Source organism: Coffea arabica, chromosome 8e (assembly GCF_036785885.1).
Source record: "Coffea arabica cultivar ET-39 chromosome 8e, Coffea Arabica ET-39 HiFi, whole genome shotgun sequence".
Classification (NCBI taxonomy): domain Eukaryota; kingdom Viridiplantae; phylum Streptophyta; class Magnoliopsida; order Gentianales; family Rubiaceae; genus Coffea; species Coffea arabica.
Window position 1 is genome coordinate 12,106,772 of NC_092324.1, and position 5,011 is coordinate 12,111,782.

Here is a 5,011-nt window from a genome sequence, read left to right on the forward strand (position 1 = left end):
GAACTTTAGACCCTTGTTTCGAGACAATTAAGAGTGAATAATGTTTATATTAACATGAGTGCATTAGAGGTTTAGTGCACTAGTGAACCAAACGCGCGAGAAAATCGAGCCTAAAAACGTGCCAAACGAGCCTTACAAGAGTTGACTTTGGAACAATTTTTCACCACACATTTAATCTTCTTTGAGAAGCCAACTTAGATCAAAATCACACTCTCTCTTCTCTCTCCTCACAGCCGGCCAAGCTCCTCTCTCTCTCTAACTCATTTGCAACAAAAATTCTGCACACTAATCTCAACCAAAACTACCCCAAATCACCTCCAAATCACACCAAACTTGGAGACCACTTAGCAAACCTCTTGGAGGTTGGATTTAGCTAACAAAAGGCTGCATCTTCACGGGTTCTTGGAGCTTCAAGAGGGCCGAAATTTCTGATCTTGCACACCCAAGGAATAGGTAATGATCAACCCTTGGATTCTTGTCTTTTGGAATTTATATAGCAAGATTAAGCTCATGCATGCACTTAGTTAGCTTGTTTATGGTGAAAATGAAATGAGTGGGCTCTTGGTATTCCCACACTTGGGTTGTTGTTGCTGATTTAAGGATTACTGTTGGATTTAATGGTAGTTTAGTGGTTATAATGATGAGTTTATGGAGTGTTATTGTTGGAAACTCAAAGTAGAGGTCTTGGCAAGAATTTCCGAAAATGCCCCTGTTTTGTTCGGCCATAAGAAGGCCCATTTTTGGTGATCTATTGGCATGAACCTGATGTATATATGTTATATTATGTGTGTAAAAATTTTCGTTGGAAAACATTAACGTTTGGTGGGTCAAATGAATTTTTCTCCTAGAAGTGGCAATCTGGAAATCTGTTCCGTATTGCACTGTCCAGCGTTGGCATTTTGGCTATAACTCTGTCCTCGGATGTCGAAATCATGTGCCGTCAGTGGCGTTTGAAACTAGACATTCCTAGCTTTAATTTGGTATAAAATTTACGTTCTGATTCCTTGTGAGCAAGCCGAACCAAATGTTTTAAGTTCGCTGTCCTGTTGCTCTGTTCGTCTGGAATGAAGTGTTCAGGCAGCAACTTGATGCCCGAATTTGAACCAGATGGGTGCCGAATTTGGGAATGACTTCTTCTGTGATGTTTTAGTACTATGAATGTATTTTCCAACGGCATAAGCCATGCTCAATTTCGAGCTATATTGACTGAGTTGTGACTGAAACAAGTGGACTGCTCTGTTTTGGAAAACCCTAATGTTGGGACTGGTTTGGAACCAAATCTTGGAATGAACTTGTTAGTTGATGTTTTTGATATTAAACACTTACCAAAGATATTATGGGTGTATCTTAGACCCTTATTTCACAAATGAACCATGGTTGGATAACTTTCTTGGTTAGACGATTGGAAATTTGGAAAATGAAAGTCAAAGGCAGATTGCCTTATAATTTTCCTGAACTTTGGTTGACTAATTAACTATCTTACCGAAAGTATTTTTCCCTGAAATTTGATAGAGTGGTACCTTTCATATGGGAGTAAAATACTGCCAATTTTGGTACCAATCCAAGTTCGTTTCGATACCGAATTAAATTTCTAGTGTTGGAGGTTCAAAACTGGAAATTCTTCTTCAGTCTTGAATCTTCCTCAACTTGGGGCTACTATATCTTGGTGCTCGAAACTCCATTTCTCAATCCGCTTGTATTGTTATACTCTTGGATTGTAACACTATTTGATTTCCAAATTTCAAAGGTTAGTTCAAAACAAGTGAATTTTACTGAATTTCCAAAATTGGCCAAAAACCAACCTTGAAACTGTCTTAGTATTCTACAGCTGTAACTTTGATCCAACTTTTGAATACCTTCCATTTGGAATCATGGGAAAGTGTCTTCTAGAAACTTGTAGTACTCGGAATGTAGTTTCCAATGGTATCAAGCTTTCCAATTTTGGACCTACGTAGTGCAAGATACGATTTTTCTAGAATTGACACCCAAAGCTAAAATTTGACAATTTCTTAGAAATGAGATTTTGGAAACTTACCTTCTTTTCTCGATACCGATTGAACATTTTTAACTCGATTTCATGAAAAATGTTAGTCTCTTTCTTTAGACTTTAAAACTTTACTCTTGAGCCTCGATTATTAATAATTAAGGCCCAATTCATGAATTCCCTTTAGATTGTACAACCTTCTTTGATAAGTAGGAGTTCTAAGTGATAGTGTATAATAGTTAATGGTTGTTTACTCAGGCACTCGAGGGAATCTCCAAGGGGAACTCGGAGCGGACACCTAAAACGCTTGTTTGAAAACTACTCGCTTGTTTTGACTAGGTGAGTGTTCCATATAGGAATACGTAATTGAATAAGTCTAGGACACGCTTATTTCATGATTATTAAGTGCTATGTGTTAAGTATTTACCATACTCATGCCTATTTAAGGAATGTATACTTGCATTGTATATCTACACGAATTGGTTAAATCATTAACCATATCAAATGACCATATGAACTCGATACATGCTTAACTTGCTAGATTGTTTACTTAGTCTACTTGGTTTTGAAAAATGGAGTCGAGTGTGTACTTTATCGCACTCGTTCTCTTTTGAGATGAATAATTCATGCTTGAAAATACTCGAATAACATGACTTGGTATGCTAAGGTTGCATACGTCGTTGGAGTGAATCTCCTCGACTCTCACGTGGTAAAAATGGGATAACGGCCAATGATGGCCTATGCATATGACCAATGCTTGTCAATTAACCGTCAACCGTGAACAGTTAACCGTTAACCGTGAACCGTTTACCAACCCACATGACTACCTGATTACCTGACTATTTGCTCATATGATTTTTAATCTATATGATTATTCGATATCCGTGAATTATATGCTCCCATGAAATCAACTTGTATTGCTTACGTGCTTACGTGCTAAGTATCCACTTGATCACTTGATTATCATGAATCACATGTTATATGAAGTTGTCCATCATTGTTAGGCGAGTGTGTACTTTATCTCACTCGACCTACTCAAATGATGAATTTTACCTTTTGTCGAATTACTTGATTACTTGTGCATGTTGTAAGCTCTAAGCTGAACTTGGACCCTGCCTCGGTTACTGACCTACTCGAGCCAGGACTGGGCTCGGTCGGGTAGGTTGGAACCCTGGACAACCGTTTCGGTATACTCGAGTATTACCACTGGAGGGATAAGGTGATGGCCAGTCAAACCGAGGGGATCCGGAAGTCATAAGGTGCAGATGACCGACAGAGTTCCACTGGAACACCGTATCCTACATTATATGTTTACCTTGTATCATAATAATTGTTTCGTGCTAAAATGCCAACATGAAATCCTGAGCTATGCCTGTAATAAGCTCCAATCACTCGTGAACTATACATGCCAATGTCTCATACCATGATAAATGTCTCAAATTACCGTACAAAGATTATCACCTCATGATAACATGCCATTGTGTAACCTTGAACCATGCATATGATATGCCCAACTTACTTGATTTATTTGAACCGTTAGAGTGTCTTGGAACCTCACTGGGCTGTGTAGCTCATTCCACGTTGTGGTTTTCTTTTACAGGGTTCGAGACCAAGGGTACTCGTGAGTAGTACTAGAATGTTTTCTTTTGAAAACTTTAAGTTATATTATAACGGATGGCTATTGTACCATTTTCCGTTGGGTTGTATTTAAGCTTGAAAGCTACTTAGTTGTAAGTGTGAGATATTTGAAGTACCTTAATTGTGTATTGAAGTTAATTAAAGTATTTCGAGCTCTTGAATGATGGATTGTAGTGAGTCCTGGCGAGAGCTGGGCAGGCGTCCCGCGGATACCCTTTGGTTCGCCTTTGGGAGAAGTGGGGGCGTCACAGGTTTTATAAAGGAGAGTGATTCACCGTGGGGAGCCCCGATCTTATTTATTAAGAAGAAAGATGGGAGTTTAAGGCTGTGCATAGATTATCGAGCCTTGAATGATGTCACCGTTAAGAATAAGTACCCGTTGCCCCACATTGATGAATTGTTTGACCAATTACAAGGGGCGGTAGTATTCTCGAAGTTGAATTTGAGACAGGGTTAGCACCAATTGAGGATTTTGAAAAAGGATATACTCGAGGTATGGGCACTTTGAATTTGCAGTAATGCCATTTGGATTGACCAATACACCTACTGCTTTTATGGATTTGATGCACAAGGTTTTTAAGCCTTATCTGGACCAATTTGTGGTAGTATTCATTGATGATATACTAGTGTTCTCTAAGACTGTGGAGGATCACGAGAAACATTTGAGAATTGTTTTACAAACTTTGAGGGAACATCAGTTATATGCTAAGTTCAGTAAGTGTGAGTTTTGGTTGAAAGAAGTGACATTCTTGGGTCATATAATTTCTAAGGATGGGATTAAAGTGGATCCAGCCAAAGTTGAAGCGATTTCTAAGTGGAAGCGACTGGAAAATCCTACTGAAGTTCGAAGTTTTATAGGGTTAGCAGGATATTACTGGAGATTTATCAAGGATATTTAAAAAATTACTGGACCCATGACCGAGTTAACCAAGAAAAGCGGGAAGTTTATATGGAGTCCTAAGTGTGAAAAGAGTTTTCAAGAGTTGAAAAGACGCTTGACAAGGGCAGCCGTATTAGCTCTACCGAATGGAAAAGATAACTTTGTGGTCTACACAGATGCTTCCGAGGAAGGTTTGGGATGTGTATTAATGCAAAATGAGAAAGTGATAGCGTATGCCTCTAGGAAATTAAAACCGCATGAAGGAAATTACCCAACTCATGATTTGGAATTAGCGGCTGTAGTGTTTGCTTTAAAGAAATGGAGGCATTACCTTTATGGAGTAACGTTTGAGGTTTTTACTGACCACAAGAGCCTTAAGTATTTATTTTCTCAAAAGGAGCTAAATTTGAGACAACGTAGGTGGATGAAATTTTTGGAAGACTATGATTGCACTATAAAGTACCATCTAGGGAAAGCCAATGTAGTGGCCGATACTTTGAATCATCAAA

At 38.6% G+C, this 5,011-nt stretch overlaps 1 long non-coding RNA gene across 1 annotated transcript; it reads left to right on the forward strand.

The window, feature by feature from the left end:
- Nucleotides 1–236: 236 nt before the first annotated feature.
- Nucleotides 237–2,621, forward strand: LOC140013061 (uncharacterized). Its single transcript, XR_011820134.1, has 2 exons — nt 237–453; nt 2,243–2,621. It is a non-coding gene; the product is annotated as an uncharacterized lncRNA (long non-coding RNA).
- Nucleotides 2,622–5,011: the final 2,390 nt, after the last annotated feature.